We start from the raw sequence: 20,534 nt of genomic DNA on the forward strand, positions 1-20,534 counted from the left end.
GCTGTTTTGCAGCATTTAGGGGATGTGCACACGGTTATTATTTGTAGAGGAAAAGAAATACTAGAGCGTTGGCGGTAAAATGCTGCCTAAAATATGTGCGAAAACGCTTAAAGAATTGACATGCAGAAGATATGAAACTTCTTCAAATCTGCAAGGAAAAAATAAGCAGAATGTACATGAGATTTCATAAATCTCATTGACTTTGCTAGTACATTAAAACACTGCGTTTTTTCATGCTAAGAACGTGCGGAAATAACTTTGGAAAATACGGCAAAAATGCAACATGTGAACATGCCCTTGGCTTCTAGTCCATCAAAAATAGTGTAAGTCTGAACTTGAGATGCCGCTGTGGATACTCATTCTGGTGTTAATACTATAGGAAATGACAAGGCAATGAACACGCTTTTTATTAGTGTAAATAGGGAAATACTGCCCTCCTAGACCGGACACAAGGATTTTATTTGCCAATAGCAATAATATTGGTGGGTTATATTTTTTACACTATACTACATACTTTTTTCACATATAACTATTTTCTTGTGATAAATTGGATTATCAGTATATGGACTGGAGTTATTTGTAATTTAATTCCATATTTGGTGCATACAGATTGATTTTTCTGCTGAATCCTAGATTAGTCATTGCTAGTGTCTCGGCATTTTATCATTTTTTTTGTAATTTTTTGCTAAACCCTAATGAGGATTATTTGCTTATACTTGATATTCGCTTCTTAATTGTATTCGCTTATTCACTATATTCTAGATTATACATTTTGTCTTAGATGTATATTGGAAGTTTTTCATATTTTTTTCTTATGCCACATTATTATTTTTCACAGTGAATGTTTGATAAAGATCATGATGACGCTTTTGTATTATACATTTTATGACTTAAAAATAATACTTAGTACAATTTTAATGGAAACAATTTGCTTCAATAACACAGACCCTTATTAAATGACCCAGCATGCCACTTCTGGCCTGAGCTGTCAATGTAGAATTACATATTTGCTGTGTAACTAAATAGCTGTAATGCGTAGAATAATTGGGCTTACAGAAGGGATAGATGCTCTTCTAGTGAAGCTTCATGATGTCCATTGCTCCAGAGTAGACGACCTTCTCTATGAACAGTAAATGCCTGTAAGGCACAGTGTGATTATGGGGTGGGAATGCTTTAGGACATTTCTTTAGGATACAATGACATTGGTGGCAGTCTGCTATCTGGTGTCACCACTAAAGGACGGCAGAAGTAATTCAGGCACATACTGGTGACAGTTTAGGATAATGTTACTGAAAAGAGGCAACAAGCTTACTGGTCACAGAGTCTCCGAGACGCCAACATGCTTCATAACTACAAATACTCTTAAATAGGGGAACAGCTTCACCACAGATAGATGACTGGCAAAAACATTTACGCTGGGCTTCCACTTTCCAAACTTTACACCACCTGCTGGAAGGCTCCTCAGCGGAGTCTCAAGCTGTCTCGGTGTCCGTCCTCTTACAGCACAGCACTCACACGTTCAAGCAGTTATGTGACCAGGTTTCACAAAGCAAACTGTAAAAATACTATTAATCAGATCTCGGACCAGATGGGGCTGATGTACGTACTCTGAAAATTCACATCAGGATGGCTGTGCAATCCTGATGTTAAGAGGAGCATTTTATCCTTATTTTAATGTGATAAAGGAAAAGTTTCACAAAGAATTATACAGCCATCCTTATGCATATGCTGACAAGTACACCAGCCTCATCTGGGCTAACAGATTTGTATAATAATATATAATAATATAAGCAGTATGTATTGTAAAATCAGTGCTTGGATGTGGCATGAGGCATCGGAGGAGCTCAAGGACCCTGAAGGTGGCTGAATCCAGGTATCTAGACAGCTTCTCAGCAGCACTCACAAGCTCTATAGAAAACAACTTGTAAGCGCTGTCCTCCTTGTTTGGGAGATCAGTCAACTCTGACAGACAGAATGGTGGCTGACCTAGGCAACAAGCAAGTTCTAGAATTAAAAATACCTCCTCTCATGAGAAATGAAGAGAATTTTTAAAAAGGGGTTATTTGCAAAGTTCCCTATTTTTACAAGCACTTTGCAATTTTACCCAATTAAGAAATTGCGTATAGCCTTTTAATAATGTAATTTATCTGACTGATGTAAAAAACTATCCTTTTATAGACAGCACATTAAATATAAAATACAGGTGGATACAATTCTGTTACCATATACTGGGAATATAACTAGTGCCATGAACTGCCCATATGGGTAATGCCATTCAACTGTGCCATATAGTTGCCATATGTACAATATAGGAGCTATAAGAAATGTGCACTTTGAACTTCTGAATTCCAGCACCATGCGGAGCCTACACATGTATCGTTATAATGTGCCATAATGACTATTGTCATACCTGGGTTTATAATATTGATGGTGAATATATTCTTATGGGCTCTGTATGACATTACTGACATGGGCAGCATTTGCCACTAATGATGGAGCACTGCATGACACTTTATGTTGGCATTTTGTCCTATTATCTTGGGATAATCTTATTTTTCTGTTCACTGTATATTACTAATATTCTGGATACTATACTTTTGGAATCATCTTCTAGTTGTAGCTCTGAAGCTTGGGATAAAAGTGACTCTGTAAATGTCAGATTGACATTTTATAGAATTGAAGAGCATTGTGGTAAGTATGAGAATGTACCAGGCAATAGATGTGTGTAATGCAATGCACATACCGCAGCCTCATGCTGAACCCCTCACCGCAGATTCATGAGTGTGAATGGCCCAAAGGCCAGACCGAAATCCCATTGAGGATCTGTGGCAAGACTTGAAATTGCTGCTCAAAGACGTCTCCATCCAATCTCACTGAGATAGAGCATTTACAAAGAAGAATGGGAGAAAATGTCACCTCTAGATGCAAAGCTGGTAGAGACATACCTGAAAAGACTTGCAGCAGTAACTGCAGCGAAAGGTGGTCCTACAAACTATTTACTCCGGTGGGATAAATACAAATGCAAGTCACAGTTATCAGATTTATATTTTCTCAATATATAGAAAACCTTGTAGAATTTACTTTACACTTCACACATACAGTGGTGTGAAAAAGTGTTTGCCCCCTTCCTGATTTCTTATTCTTTTGCATCTTTGTCACACTTAAATGTTTCAGATCACAAAACAAATGGAAATATTACACAAAGATAACACAAGTAAACTCAAAATGCAGTCTTTAAATGAAGATCTTTATTATTAAGGGAAAAAGAAATCCAAACATATCATCCAAGCATATCGAGTGGATTATGTGTATAATAAATGTTAGTACAGAGCGTAGAAATAAGAAATAGGAGGTATAATGCACTAATACAATACAATATACAGTCCTGCTCATCATTATTAGCACCCATGAAGATGAAGTACATAATGTGGAATGACTCCTGAAAAAAAATGAATCAGTTGAAACAGTTTTTGTATAGAGCACTCATGTAAAATACAAAAGAGCAAATGATAAAAAATAATTAAAAACAAAAAAACAATTAGGGGGGATAGAAAAACCTAAAGCTTGCTGTGTCACTGGTATTGTCACCCTTTACATTAATTTAGTATGGAAACACATTTTGACTCGCCTGTGGTAAATCACAAAAGAGATTCACCTGTGATTAATTACCCGAGCCCATGTGACATGAATTAGCCAATGAATGATGACTTCAGTGTTTTAAAAAGCCACTTGGTAGGCTCTATTCCTTTGTCACAATGGTGAAGACAAAAGACCTGTCTGAGGACATTATAACTGCTATTATTAGCGAACACAAGACTTCCAAAGGGTAAAAGGCCATCTCCAAAGACTTTGTTATCACAGTTTCAACAGTGCACAATGTTATTAAGAAGTTTGCCAAGCATGGAACTGTCAAGAATGTCCCTGGGTGTGGGGGAACGAGGAAATTGACAAGAGATGTCTTTGAAGGTTGGTGCGAATGGTGGAAAAACCACCACGCCAAACATCCAAAGACCTGAAGGCCAACCCGGAACAGTCTTGGGTCATGGTTTCAACAAGTGCCATACGCCGCACACTAAACCAAGCAGAGCTTTATGGGTGAAGGTCAAGAAAGAAACCATTGCTGAAGAAAATAAATAAAAAGGAATGATTGATCTTCGCCAAAGAGTACCTTGACAAACCACAATCTTTCTGGGAAAATGTTCTGTGGACAGATAAAACAAAAATAGAACTTTTTGGCAATGCAAAACAACAGTTTGTTTACAGAGGGTGCAATGAAGCTTTTAAGGAAAGAACACCTTATCAACAGTTAAGCATGGTGGAGGATCCATAATGCTGTGGGGTTGTTTTGCTGCATCCGGTACTGGAGGCCTTGACCGTATCACTGAAATCATGAAATCAGAGAATTATCAAGAGATTTTAGAATGAAATGTCTAACCCAGTGTAAGAAAACTTGGGTGGAGTCAAAGATCATGGGTCCACCAGCAAGACAATGACTCAAAGCACACATCCAAAAGTACACACGAATGGTTGAAAAATAAAAATGGACTGTTTTAAAATGGCCAGCAATGAGTCCTGACCTTAATCCCTTTGAAAATCTTAGGGGTGAGCTGAAATCTGCCATTGGGAAAAAGAACCCTGCAAACATTCAAGAGCTTGAACAAACTGCAAAGAAAAAATGGGAGAAAATTCCAGCTGAGAAGTGCAAGAAGCTTACAGATGGCTACAAGAAACGTTTGGAGGCTGGCAGCAATGACAAAGGGTGTGCAACCAAGTATTAATTACAGGTGCCATTATTGTGGCACATTCAGTTTTTTCTTTGAAATTGCAACATGGAAGTTGAAAAACAATATTGTATTGTTGTATTACTTTGGACCACAAATCCTGAGGATATAACTTTGGTACATTTCCATTTATTTCTGAAGATATTGTACAGTCTACGAAAAAATGAAGGCGTGACAAAAATGGTAAGCAGCACTGTAGTACAATGAATCATATAAATATATATAGAATATAAAAAATTTAAAAATTACCAAACACATACATAAAATAAAAACAGATGTCTCTTGTTTGAGGGATGCTAAGAAATGCCAACCCAGTATGCATGAATATTATTTCCTGGTGCACCCCACAAAATAGCATAGAACAACCTAACAGAGATAGTCACTGCAGAGTAACCTATACTGCTGAATAATCCAACAATTACAAGGATTGAAACTATCCAAAGTGCATGTGCATATCAAAGAAGGAAATTGTTCATTAATTGGGGTGGTCCAGTGGGTAAACAAAAAAAAAATAAACCCTGCTTCAAAGTCACCAATCAAGGGATAAATACATAATAAACCCTTAAAGTGCATGTGTATGGAGAATTATAATGCTCAGAATTATAATACACCAATGTCTGGAAAAGACAGTGTGGCTCCCCTGAGGGTTCAGTCGCCACAGAGGTACTGCACATCACCCAGAGGTGTGGTGCCTCCTTCTCTCAGGTAAGGAGGGAGTGCTTCCCGGAACCCCAACACCTGCACTCAATAGTACACTGCTCCAGGCCGGCTGGAAGGGCAAGATGCACTGTGTTCTGCTGAGCCCTGTCCCTGGATGGAGTGGGGGGAACCAAAGATAGGGGGAACCAGTAGTGGGTGAGGGTGGAGGAAGTAGCGTAGGGGAGCACCATTATAGGAGGTATATAAAGGGAAGCCATCTTAGGGTGGAAGGAGAGGACAGTCAGTCAGTGAGTAAAAGGAGAGGAGGGGAGCAGAGTCTCTTCAGGAGCTCTGCTCCATGCCTGGGGCCAAGTAAGAGAGGCCCAGGAGGGGAGCAGAGGAGAAAGGCTCCGGTAACATAAGGGATGCCAGGGGGTATGGTGAGTGCAGGACGGCACCCGTACGCCCGAATCTGCCAAGTGTTAGAGGGATCAGGCCGCAAGAAGGGAACCGGTCCCTGGACCAGCCGTGTTACTCCAGGTCTCGGCTGGAAAACCGGAGGCTTCTGCACTTCCATGGTGCAGTTGCCACAGTCTCACCCAAGTCACCGTGAGGGGCACCAAGTAGGTCCGGGAACTCCAGGTTGCCCAGAGGGACTTCAGAGCACCCGATCGGGACTGTGTGTGGGGAAGCGCAGGGCAGGAGAGAGAAGACCCGGCGCGAGAAGTCGGTCTAGTAAGGAACATAAAGAAAGCGGGGTTCCGTCAAGCACTCCTGATAAACTTGAGAAAGTGCTGAACCCCTGCCTGGTAGACGCAGTGCGACGCGGGAGGCTGACACCCGTACAGTGTACCTGAGGAACTTGAACAGAACTGTGAGTAAACTCGGATAACTGCACTCCACTGCCTCCGTCAGTTATTTCTGCTGCGCCATCTCTCCTGCACCACAAGACCCAGCACCATCATACCCATTCTATACTGCCCTGGGGCCCGCTCCACCTGTGGGGAGCCGTTCCAACCCAGCTGCCCTATCAACCACCCCAGAGGTCTGCAGCAGCGCTGGTACCTATTACCAGACACCACAGGTGCGTCACAAACACTGCCAAAGAATTACAAATCCCATATAAATATTTTCCCTTCCCCTTTTTGTTGACCGCCCTGGGCCACGGACCGGGCCACCGCCACTGTGACTTATCCCTTCCCCAGCATCTATAGGCCCGGCACCGAGTACCCCACGGCCCTGGGGGCGCGTCAACAGGGCTACTACAGAGCATGTATGTAACTTAGTGTTCACAGAAGCAAAAGAGTAGAGGTGAAAAGCAGTTTATATGCCTGTTAGAAACTCACAACATGTATGGCTAAACATGCAATACCGCACGCCTGGAAAACATGGACTGCCTCTGATGTACAATAACCCTGCTAGATGCAATCAAAAAAATGTAAAATGTATTGCTAATAGCATTATGCCACTTACACGGTGTGAGACTGAGTCTGTCCTGCATCCCTCTTCCCCGACGCGCATTTTGTCCACACTTCCTCAGGGCCGTGTCAGAGGAGAGGGATGCTGGACCTTTTAAGTGATCACTGTACCAGTGGTTGACGGTGGCTAGATATCACATGATTTAAACTTTCGGGGTTGTGAAGGATATGACGCGGCAAGTCGTAGGATTTTTTACCTAGTAGATTGATTTACAGTTGTCCCTGTGACACTATATTTGTTTTCAATAATTTTTATTAATATTTTATAACAGTTCAAGGGGTAGGGATATGGTTAGGGATTAGAGGAATATATGCGGGACGGGAGAGGAATGGATAGGTGTGAGAAAATGGATAAGGGGAAGGAGAACTCAAAATTTAATAAACAGTAGAATATATAGTATTACAAGTAAATTAAGATGAAAATCAAAATATGGTTATAGAACAACTTAGTTGTAATATAATAGATATCCAATTAAACCTAATAAGTATATGTATTAATAATTTAAGTAACAACCAGGAATATATTTCAGGCCAATTTGTTAATTTTTTGAAATAATTGTTAAGGTTATTATTAGAGTTTGCAAATCAGTAGTCATATAATTTATGTAGAGCCATTTTTTCTTTAATATCTGAAAAGATAGGTATATCCGTTTTTTTCCAGTAAGATGCACTGGTATTATTAACTACCGTATTTTTGGGACTATAAAACTCACCGGACCATAAGACGCACCTAGGTTTTAAAGGAGGAAAATAGGAAAAAAATGTAAGCAAAACATGTGGTCTTGATGCCCTGTTATGGGGGAGGGGGTCTGCTGCTGAAACTGGTATTTGGGTAATGTCCCTCAATTCTGTTAATATCCTCCATCCTGGTATGTATGGCCCCTCCTTCCTGGTATAAGTGCCCCCCATCCCATCCTGGTATGCATGGCACCCCTTTATCCCCCATCCTGGTATGCATGGCACCCCTTGAGCCCCCATCCTGGTATGCATGGGACCCCTTGAGCCCCCATCCTGGTATGCATGGCACCCCTTGAGCCCCCATCCTGGTATGCATGGCACCCTCTGAACCTCCATCCTGGTATGCATCTTGCCCCGCTTCAAGTGGACCGGGTGAGAGGCCCGAATCTATGAATGTAAAAGTGAACAGCTCTTCAGAGTGTCCATGTGTGGGATCAGTTGTCTCCGGGCACTTGGCATGGTGGGAGGAAGGAGGATCAGGGTGAGGAATATGCGGTCCAGACTCATGGATACTGAGACTTGACCGTGTGGAAGACAGGGTGGTGGTGGTGGCTAAGTGACTGGAAGCATTATCCGCTATCCAACCATCAACCTTTTGACACTGCTCTGGGTTTAATAGTGGTGTGCTGCGGTCCCCTAGGAACTGGGACAGGAAGGTCGGGTGAGAAGATGTGGGTGTTTGTTGTGGCACAATTTCAGCTTGCCCACGGCCTTGTCCTCGGCCTCTGCATGCACCATCACCATCACGTCCAGTTCCCCGTCCCTTGTCACGTGCCTTGCCCATTTTCAATGGAGGACAGTATCTTCCACGGCTCACTACAAATGACTGAGTTTGGAGCGAACTTATATGTTATCAGTGTGATGGAGAAAACAGAGTTTTAAATACCTGGCCTGTAGGTAAGTAGTTTGAACAGCAAACTGGTGTGAATTGCTTCACTGACACACTGAAAGAAATTTTTAATGGAGGTCAGAAATGGCAGTATTTTCTGACAACGTATATGTGATCCGTGTGACGGAGAAAACAGAGTTTTAAATACCTAGCCTGTAGGTAACTAGTTTGTACAGCAAACCGGTGTCAAAAATGTTGCTGACACAGTGAAAAAAAATTGAAATGGAGGCCAAAAATGGCAGTATTTTCGGAAAACGTATATGTGGTCCATGTGACGGAGAAAACACAGTTTTAAATAGCTGGATTTCTAGCGCTGTAATATGGAAACGACCTGGCTGTATTCTGCAGTGCAGTGCCAACAAGCAAATGGCGCAGAAAAACGATGTTCTCTGGATTGCTTTTTAAGCAAATAATGAGGATTAAGATCCAACAAAAAGTAATCCTGGCCCCTGAGACCTGGGCCTTTGTATAGAAATATCTAGCAGCAGAAGGCAGAATTGGAATGGAGCCTCTTGTGCTATATGCACTGCAGTCTGCTTTATACCCTTCCTGCCTATATACACTGCCTGCCTGATATCTCTGCAGATGGATTAGTTAGTCCTCAAAAGGACTGTTTGTTAAGATGGATATGTGTAATGTACGGTTTTCTCCCTACACTACCTAATACACAAGCAAATCTCTCCCTGACGCAGCAGCACCTCTCCCTACTCTGCCTGATTCCGGAGTGACTGTGACAAGCACAGCGGCGCCAAGTCTGATATAGACCTGATGACGCTGTGCGGCCATCCAATCACTGTAATGCCACAACCATCAGGGCTGCGGCATTACAATGAGTGGCAGGCAATCCCGGCATGTTGATTGGCACTCTAAAGAGCGCCAAACATGCAGGGAGGGGACCCGAGCTCCCGCTGAGCAACACCGGAAATACTCGGTGAGCGCCGAGCATCTCGAGCAGTGAGATGCTCGGGCGAGCACCGTGCAGTAGCGAGAATGCTCGCTCTTCACTATTCAAGATTCAAATAAACAATTTTTTCTTTAGATGTATTGCTAGTGAACGATAAGCTCTAATCATTTTGGTTTAACTCTTTCACAAAGGACTCTGCTTCGCTTGTTGTGCCCCTCCATATTATAATTAGATCATCGATATATCTGCGATAATATCGAATGTGATCCTTGTGTTTTTGGGGGCTGTGAGTGGCGTCAGGGACTCGAATCGCCCCATGAATAAATTTGCAAAACTGGGTGCGACCCGAGTCCCCATCACAGTCCCGAACTGCTGCAGGTACAGTGTGTTTTGGGACCAAAAAACATTGTGTTTGAGTATAAGTCTCAGACTTTTGAGCAGAAAGATTTTTTGTTCCATCAAGACCGATGCGTCGTTTGATAAATAATAATCTATAGATTCGATACCCAGGTCGTGATCTATATTTGAATACAGCGCACAAATGTCAAGGGTCAAAGAAAGAACATTGGTCTCCCATTCTACTCCTCTAGTTTCCAATATCAATTGTATGGAATCTTTAAGATTTGAGGGTAATTTTGATACATAACCCTGTAAGAATTAATCAACATAATGGGAAAGGGAGCTGGTTAAGGAACCAATTCTGGAAATGATGGGTCTTCCCGGGGGAGTTTTATTGTCTTTATGAATTTTGGGTAAATGGTAAAATATTGCCTAATTAGAATGATTATTGGTTAAGAACCGTTTTTCTTTTTTTCTGAATACTTTTGCTTGATACGCTTAATTTATCAGGATGTTGTATTCTTTTTCATAGGATTTGGTAGGATCTACTGTAACAATTTTGTAGTATTTATTATCAGACAGAATATTTAATGCTTCCTTGATATAATCATCTCGATCTTGAACAACCACCCCCCCTCCCTTGTCAGCTTGTCTTATGACAATTTTGGTGTTATTTTGTAGCCATTGTAAAGCCAAACTTTCCCCTTTTCATAAATTGTATATACTTGCTTCAGTTTTATTAATACTTTCGAACTCCCCCATGACAAGGGAATAAAAGGTTCCAAGAAAGTGTCCTCTATGATGCAGAGGATAAAATTGGGATTTTGGTGCAACTAGTTGATGTATACATACATCTGACTCTAAGGCTATGTGCCCACGATGCAGAAACGCTGCATATTCTTTACGCTTCTCCCTGGCAGGAAAAACGCATGCGGTTTTTACATGCGTTTTTCCCGCCAGGTAGAAGCGTTTGTCAAGCGTTTTTGCATGCATTTATGCATGCGGGTTATCAAGCGCTTTTCCAAGCAATTTTAGCATCACTTGGAAAAGTGCTTGACAACTTGTTCACACTATATAAATCCAAGCAACCGGCATAGATTTATAGTAGTGTGACCAAGTTAGTTAAAAAAAAAAGAATAAGAATGGTAAAAAAATAAAAAATAAAGATTATACTCACCTTCCGATGTCCTCCCGGTGTTATCTCCGCTGCGTCCGGTCACTTCCATTGCTCGCGCTGTTGTGAAGGACCTGTCAGGTCACATGACTCAATGACGTCATGGCAGGTTCTTCACAACAGCGCGAGCAATACAAGAGACCGGACGGAGCAGACAAAACACTGGGAGGACATCGGTAGGTGAGTATAATCTTTATTTTTTATTTTAAATTCTTTTTTTACAGTTTCTATGGTACCCAGGTCTGGATGAGAGTCTCCTTTCCTCCAGGCCTGGGTACCATCCGCACATTGAACCATGTGATATCCACTTATCCACATGTAGAGATGCGGATGTCACGTGGTCCAATGCAAGTCAATGGCGGCGATTACGTTGCGTGTCCGCAAAATTAATGGACATGCTGCGGATTTTTTAGCGCAGCATGGGCATTGACATTGCGGCTTGTCATTGGGGACCATGGGGGGCGGATTCCCAAGTGTTTCCGAAGCGTTTACGCTTGGAAAATGCTTCGTGGGCACGCAGCCTAAAGCCAAAGGTTCAGATTTCACTTTGTTTTTTTCAATCTGGAAGTGTCTGTCTAGGGTGAGTTTGCGAACAAACCTATTTAAATACAGGAATAGTTGATATTCACTAGCTTGTTGTGAGGAACAAAATTTTAACCCTTTGGTCAGCAGATTAGTTTCAAAGTCATCGAGTCTATGATATGATAAGTTGAAAATCTTTTCAGTTTGAGAGCTTTTTTTGTGGCGGCGTATTTTGGGGGACTGTTGGTGTTTTCTTCCTCCTTGTTTTCCCCGCAATGTTTTTTTCTTTTTCCATATGATTTGAGTGGTGGAAAGAACATTGTTATGGAGTGTGACTGGAGGGATAGAGGAGGAGGGAGGGTAGTGGTGGGGCATACAGTATGTGCCCTGAAAATGTCAAGGATAGGCATGTGGGGCCCAATCCTAAAAAATAAATGTTGGATGCATTGCTGAATGTGGATGCGACTGAGGACGAAGATGATTGGGGAAACCGAGAGGACGGAGGCGTGATATTCGTGGGAACTATGGTATTTTGTGAAGAAGAATAGGCTGAAGTGTCATAAACACAGATATTGCTGAGATCAATAGGAGAAAGAGTACCAGATCCAGAAGATAAGGGGGTATCTCCTTTTTAGTAGTGAATAGCGTTGAGCGAGCATGCTCGACACTGCTCTGTACTCGCCCGAGCATCTCTCTACTCGGGATGTTCGGCGAGCACCGAGCATTTCCGGGTTACTCGGGCGGGAGCTCGGGTCTCCGCCCTGCATGTTTGGCGCTCTTTACAGAGCCAATGAACATGCAGGGATTGCCAGCCAGTCACTGTAATGCCGCAGCCATGTTGGTTGTGGGTATTACAGTGATTGGCTGGCCGCACAGCATCACCTCGAGTATTTAAAACCAGGCGCCGCTCTCTTGGACACAGTCGCTCCGGATCAGATGGTATAGGGAAAGTGCTGCTGAGTTAAGGAGAGATTTATACTGCGAAATAGGTAGTGTAGGGACTCTAAAGCCTGCAAAATCAAACAAACAGTCCTTCTCAGGACTAATATCCATCCCAGATATCAGGTAGGCAGGCAGGCTGTATAGGTGACGCAGTGGTTATACCAACAAACACTGCATTACAGTCCTGTGTGCTGCTTTTCAAATTGCTAGACTTAGCCCCAGGTCTCAGGGGCCAGGAAAAATCCTTTTTATTTCATCTAAATCCTCTTTTTTTTTTTTTTCCCACAGTCAGACTGTACAAATACCCGTCTTACTGACCTTTTGATATCCCCCCCCCCAAAGAAAAAAAAATTGAGTGTGTCTGTGAGTGTTCAGACACAAATATATCTGTTTAAAAGAGTCTGGTGTACGCCAGATAACTAGAACTGTGGTTTTGCAGTTCCACAGTTCAAATCTCTGTATTATCCACTTTTTTGCCTTTTTCCATAAAAAAAAAACATTTTGAGTGTCTCGCTGACTGTTCAGACACAAATATATCTGTTTAAAAGATTCTGTTGTAGGCCAGATAACTAGAACTGTTGTTTTCCTCTTCCACGGTTCAAATCTGAGTGTAATCCACCTTTCTGCATAAAAAAACATTTTGTGTGTCTTGCTGACTGTTCAGACACAAATATATCTGTTTAAAAGATTCTGGTGTAGGCCAGATAACTAGAACTGTGGTTTTCCTCTTCCACAGTTCAAATCTCTGTATTATCCACTTTTTTGCCTTTTTTCAATAAAAAAAAAAACATTTTGAGTGTCTCGCTGACTGTTCAGACAGAAATATATCTGTTTAAAAGATTCTGGTATAGGCCAGATAAATAGAACTGTGGTTTTCCTCTTCCATGGTTCAAATCTGGGTGTAATCCACCTTTTTGCATTAAAAAAACAATTTGAGTGTCTCTCTGACTGTTCAGACACCAATATATCTATTTAAAAGAGTGTGGTGTAGGCCCGATAACTAGAACTGTGGTTTTCCTCTTCCACGGTTCAAATCTCTGTATTATCCACTTTTTTGCCTTTTTTCAATAAAAAAAAAACATTTTGAGTGTCTCGCTGACTGTTCAGACACAAATATATCTGTTTAAAAGAGTCTGGGGTAGGCCAGATAACTAGAACTGTGGTTTTGCAGTTCTACGGTTCAAATCTCTGTATTATCCACTTTTTTGCCTTTTTTCAATAAAAAAAAAACATTTTGAGTGTCTCGCTGACTGTTCAGACACAAATATATCTGTTTAAAAGATTCTGGTGTAGGCCAGATAACTAGAACTGTGGTTTTCCTCTTCCACGGTTCAAATCTGAGTGTAATCCACCTTTCTGCATAAAAAAAACATTTTGTGTGTCTTGCTGACTGTTCAGACACAAATATATCTGTTTAAAAGATTCCGGTGTAGGCCAGATAACTAGAACTGTGGTTTTTCTCTTCCACTGTTCAAATCTGGGTGTAATCCACCTTTTTGCATAAAAAAAAACATTTTGAGTGTCTCGCTGACTGTTCAGACACAAATATATCTGTTTACAAGATTCTCGTGTAGGCCAGATAACTAGAACTGTGGTTTTCCTCTTCCACGGTTCAAATCTGGGTGTAATCCACCTTTTTGCATAAAAAAACATTTTGAGTGTCTCGCTGACTGTTCAGACACAAATATATCTATTTAAAAGAGTCTGGTGTAGGCCAGATAACTAGAACTGTGGTTTTCCTCTTCCACAGTTCAAATCTCTGTATTATCCACTTTTTTGCCTTTTTTCAATAAAAAAAAAACATTTTGAGTGTCTCGCTGACTGTTCAGACACAAATATATCTGTTTAAAAGAGTCTGGTGTAGGCCAGATAACTAGAACTGTGGTTTTGCAGTTCCACGGTCCAAATCTCTGTATTATCCACTTTTTTGCCTTTTTTCCATAAAAAAAAACATTTTAAGTGTCTCGCTAACTGTTCAGACACAATATATCTGTTTAAAAGATTCTGGTGAAGGCCAGATAACTAGAACTGTGGTTTTCCTCTTCCATGGTTCAAATCTGGGTGTAATCCACCTCTTTCCATTAAAACAACAATTTGAGTGTCTCGCTGACTGTTCAGACACAAATATATCTATTTAAAAGAGTATGGTGTAGGCCAGATAACTAGAACTGTGGTTTTCCTCTTCCACAGTTCAAATCTCTGTATTATCCACTTTTTTTGCCTTTTTCAATAAAAAAAAACATTTTGAGTGTCTCACTGACTGTTCAGACACAAATATATCTGTTTAAAAGAGTCTGGTGTAGGACAGAAAACTAGAACTGTGGTTTTGCAGCTCCACGGTTCAAATCCCTGTATTATCCACTTTTTTGCCTTTTTCAATAAAAAAAAACATTTTGAGTGTCTCGCTGACTGTTCAGACAGAAATCTATCTGTTTAAAAGATTCTGGTGTAGGACAGATAACTAGATCTGTGGTTTTCCTCTTCCATGGTTCAAATCTGGGTGTAATCCACCTTTTTGCATAAAAAAAACATTTTGAGTGTCTCGCTGACTGTCCAGAAACAAATATATCTGTTTAAAATAGTCTGGTGTAGGCCAGGTAACTAGAACTGTGGTTTTGCAGTTCCACGGTTCAAATCTCTGTATTATCCACTTTTTTGCCTTTTTCAATAAAAAAAAAACATTTTGAGTGTCTCGCTGACTGTTCAGACACAAATATATCTGTTTAAAAGAGACTGGTGTAGGCCAGATAACTAGAACTGTGGTTTTCCTCTACCATGGTTCAAATCTCTGTATTATCCACTTTTTTGCCTTTTTTCAATAAACAAAAACATTTTGAGTGTCTCGCTGACTGTTCAGACAGAAATATATCTGTTTAAAAGATTCTGGTGTAGGCCAGATAACTAGAACTGTGGTTTTCCTCTTACACGGTTCAAATCTCTGTATTATCCACTTTTTTGCCTTTTTTCAATAAAAAAAAACATTTTGAGTGTCCTGCTGACTGTTCAGACACAAATATATCTGTTTAAAAGATTCTGGTGTAGACCAGATATCTAGAACTGTGGTTTTCCTCTTCCATGGTTCAAATCTGGGTGTAATCCACCTTTTTGCATTAAAAAAACAATTTGAGTGTCTCGCTGACTGTTTAGACACAAATATATCTATTTAAAAGAGTCTGTTGTAGGCCCGATAACTAGAACTGTTGTTTTCCTCTTCCACGGTTCAAATCTCTGTATTATCCACTTTTTTGCCTTTTTTCAAAAAAAAAAAAAACATTTTGAGTGTCTCGCTGACTGTTCAGACACAAATATATCTGTTTAAAAGAGTCTGGTGTAGGCCACATAACTAGAATTGTGGCTTTGCAGTTCCACGGTCCAAATCTCTGTATTATCCACTTTTTTGCCTTTTTTCCATAAAAAAAAACATTTTGAGTGTCTCGCTGACTGTTCAGACACAAATATATCTGTTTAAAAGATTCTGGTGTAGGCCAGATAACTAGAACTGTGGTTTTCCTCTTCCACTGTTCAAATCTGGGTGTAATCCACCTTTTTGCAAAAAAAAAAAACATTTTGAGTGTCTCGCTGACTGTTCAGACACAAATATATCTGTTTACAAGATTCTCGTGTAGGCCAGATAACTAGAACTATGGATTTCCTCTTCCACGGTTCAAATCTCTGTATTATCCACTTTTTTGCCTTTTTTTCCATAAAAAAAATCATTTTGATTGTCTCGCTGACTGTTCAGACACAAATATATCTGTTTAAAAGATTCTGGTGTAGACCAGATAACTAGAACTGTGTGTTTTACTCTTCCACTGTTCAAATCTGGGTGTAGTCCACCTATTTGCTTAAAAAAAAAACATTTTGAGTGTCTCGCTGACTGTTCAGACACAAACATATCTGTTTAAAAGAGTCTGGTGTAGGCCAGATAACTAGAACTGTGGTTTTCCTCTTCCACGGTTCAAATCTCTGTATTATCCACTTTTTTGCCTTTTTTCAATAAAAAAAAACATTTTGAGTGTTTCGATGACTGTTCAGACACAAATATATCTGTTTAAAAGATTCTGGTGTAGGCCAGATAACTAGAACTGTGGTTTTCCTCTTCCACGGTTGAAATCTGTGTGTAATCCACCTTTTTGCATAAAAAAAAAACATTTTGAGTGTCTCGCTGACCGTTCAGACACAAACATATCTGTTTAAAAGAGTCTGGTGTAGGCCAGATAACTAGAACTGTGGTTTTCCTCTTCCACGGTTCAAATCTCTGTATTATCCACTTTTTTGCCTTTTTTCAATGAAAAAAAAACATTTTGAGTGTCTCGCTGACTGTTCAGACACAAATATATCTGTTAAAAAGGTTCTGGTGTGGGCCAGATAACTAGAACTGTGGTTTTCCTCTTCCACGGTTCAAATCTGGGTGTAATCCACCTTTTTGCATGAAAAAAAACATTTTGAGTGTCTCGCTGACTGTTCAGACACAAATATATCTATTGAAAAGAGTCTGGTTTAGGGCAGATAACTAGAACTGTGGTTTTCCTCTTCCACAGTTCAAATCTCCTTTTTATTACCCTTTTGCCATTGATAGTGCGAGTGTAAGCTATTTCACTTCATTTACAATGGGCAAGGCGCGTGGCAAGGGACGTGGAACTGGACGATCTGGTGATGGTGCGTGCAGAGGACGTGGCCATGGTCAAGGTGAAAATATGCCACAACCAACAGCCACATCTTCTCGCTCCCAGTTCTTGACCAAATTACTAGGGAAGCACACAACAGCACCACTATTGCAAACTGATTAGAGTGAACAGGTTATTAATTGGATAGCAGATAATACTTCCCCTCACCTGGGCACCACCACTTCCGGTCTGTCTTCCACACTGTCAAGTGTTAGTAGTCGTGAGTCTCAACTGCATACTCCTCCTCACCCTGATGCTCCTTCCTCCCACCATGCCGAGTGTCGTCAGACAGCAACTGATCCCACAGTTGGACACCCTGAAGAGCTGTTCACTGGTCCATTTCCATATTTGGGCCACTCGCCTGCTCCGCTTGAAGTGGTGGAAGAGGAGATCCCATGTAGCAATGGCCAAATATTTGAACAGCCACGGCCACAGGAAGGCGACGCTGGCAATTTGTCACAAGAGGTGGACGATGACGAGACACAATTGCCACGAAGTGAGGAGGAGGACCGTGGTGCGGAAGTAGTAGAGGAGGAGATGGTGGATGATCTAGTAACTGACCCAACGTGGTAGGAGGACACGCAGAGCGAGGCCAGCAGCACACAGGGGGAGGGAGGCAGAGTACCCCAACAGGCAGGAGGAAGCAGTGGTGGCCACAGACAGAAGGCGGGCAACCGTTCCTCGTAGCACCAACACGAGGGACGTTGCCAGTACAACCGGTAGGTCTTCCAGAGTCTGGAATTTTTTTAAAGACTCTGCTGATAACCCCAAAAAGGCCATTTGTACCACCTGCCAGGCCAGCATCAGCAGGGGTGACAAAACTACCAGCCTCACCACCACCAGTATGATCAGGCACATGTCAGCAAAGCACCCGACTTTGTGGGGTGAACCCCAGGGTCCACGACCAGTGTCAGCGGGTATCACCACTGCTTCTTACTCTGTTGTGCGCATAAGAGAACCCCCTGTTGAGCGTGCAAGGCAATCCCCTGTCCATATTGCATGCAAAGATGCCCCCTCCTCTCAGTCTTCACTTGTTATGGCAGTTTCTCAAGAAACAGCATCAACATCCATGTCCACGTCCCACCGCAGCGTTCAATTGTCCATATCTCAGACCTTTGGACGAAAGCGCAAATTCGCAGCCAACGCCCCACAGGCCACAGTCCTAAATTCGCACATTTCACGACTGCTTGCATTGGAAATGCTGCCTTTTAGGTTGGTGGAGACGGAATCCTTCCGCAACCTTATGGCGGTGGCAATCCCTCGGTACTCGGTCCCCAGCCGACACTATTTTGCCCGGTGTGCCATCCGCGCACTACACAAGCACATGTCCCAAAACATCTGCCATGCCCTCAACAACGCAGTGACTGGGAGAGTCCACCTGACAACGGAAACGTGGACAAGTGCTTGTGGCCAGGGACGGTACATCTCCCTGACGGCACATTGGATAAACATAGTGGATTCCGGGACCCAGTCGGACCTTGGGACGGAACACATCCTCCCCACACCGAGGATTGCGGGCCCTATGTCAGTCAGAGTTGCCCCCACAGTGTACAGCTCCTGCGCATCATCCTTCTCCTCATGTTCAGCCTCCATCTCAGATATCACCACCTCAGTTACAAGCTGGAAGCACTGCCGTACTGCCTCAGCCAAGCGGCAACAGGCTGTGCTGAAACTCATAAGCTTAGGTGAAAAACCTCACACTGCTTGTGAGTTGTGAACAGCTGTGAAAGAGCAGGAAGATCTGTGGCTGAGACCGCTGAACCTACATCCAGGCATGGTCGTGTGTGACAATGGCCGTAACCTGGTGGCGGCTCTGAGGCGAGGCGAGATCACACACGTACCATGCCTGGCTCATGTGCTTAACCTCATGGTTCAGCGGTTTCTTAAATCGTACCCCGAGTTGCCAGATCTGCTCCTCAAAGTACGCCGCCTGTCAGCTCATTTTCAGAAGTTGGCTACAGCTTCCGCCGCCCTTGCTGTGTTGCAGCAGCGTTTGCAGCTTCCGGCACACCGACTGGTGTGTGATGTCCCCACATGATGGAACTCTACCCTCCACATGTTGCAAAGGATTTGTGAGCAGAAGAGAGCAGTTGTGGAGTACCAGCTGCAACAAGGCCATCGATATTCAGGTCAGACTCCACACATAAGACCTCAGGAGTGGACCTGGATGTCTGACATATGTACCATCCTGACAAACTTTGAGGAGTCAACCAAGATGGTGAGTGGCGATGACGCCATCATTAGCATTAGCATCCCACTTGTCTGTCTTTTGCAACGCTCTCTGCAGAGAATTAAAGAGGAGGCATTGCAGCCAGAGTATGATGAAATGGATCAAGAAGCTGTAGCGGGCGATTACACACAGCCCAGCCTCATCTCATCCCAATGTGCATTTGGGGACAATGAGGGAGAGGAGGAGGAGGAGGAAGAACAGGAGCTAGTATCATGCGCTGTAGACGGTAGTACCTGTACAACTGTCATACCGTCGGTTCAGCGTGGGTGGCCAGAGGACAGGGGGGAGGAGGAGGAGGAGGAGAGCATGGTCAGTCGTCATCTTGGTGAGGACACAGAAGTCTTGCCCGTTACCAGTCTGGCACGCATGGCTGACTTTATGTTACGCTGCCATAACCGTGACCCTCGCGTTGTCAAAATGTTGGGTGACAGTCATTACTGGTTGGTGACACTTTTAGACCCCCGTTACAAGGAGAACTTTCACTCTCTTATTCCTGAGGTGGAGATGTCTACAAAAATGGGGCAGTACCAGAAGGCCCTTGCTGCAGAAATGTTAAAAAAATTCCCATCTGAACACGCTAGCGGCAGAGGTCACAGTTCGTTGCCCAACCAAGGCGTACAGGCGAGAGAGATGCAACTCCAATCCAGCAGAGGCAGGGGAGCACTGTCAACGTTCTGGGAAATTTTTCTGAGACCCGCCCAGCTTACAGGCCCTGAGGCACGGGGTACTCTCACAAGGAGTGGAAAGTTTGAAAAGATGGTGAGGGAGTACCTTGCCGACTGTACCAGCATCCTCCGTGATTCCTCTGTGCCTTTTAATTATTGGGTATCCAAGGTGGACACTTGGAATTAACTCACTCTGTACGCCTTGGAGGTCCTGGCCTGCCCTGCCGCTAGCATGTTATCGGAGCGTGTTTTTAGTGCCGCTGGGAGAATTATAACTGATAAGAGCACTCGCCTGTCAACGGACAATGCTGACAAGCTGGCACTTATCAAAATGAACAAGGGCTGGATTGGGCCAGACTTCTAATCACCACCAAATGACAGCAGAGTAACATAAAGTCAAATCCACTGTGTTATTTTGGGAGGTGTATTCCCATGCACCACTTCACACCAACACATGGGTATACGCTTCCTCATTTCGGCTGTTTTTTGCTCTTCTCCTTATCCTCAGCCTCCACCACCACTATACCACCAGGGTGACCGTGGTCTGTGTTGCCAGCATTGCAAGT

The sequence above is a fragment of the Phyllobates terribilis genome, unplaced genomic scaffold (assembly GCF_046119375.1).
Source record: "Phyllobates terribilis strain yellow unplaced genomic scaffold, ASM4611937v1 Scaffold_11__3_contigs__length_659146591, whole genome shotgun sequence".
NCBI classification, from domain to species: domain Eukaryota; kingdom Metazoa; phylum Chordata; class Amphibia; order Anura; family Dendrobatidae; genus Phyllobates; species Phyllobates terribilis.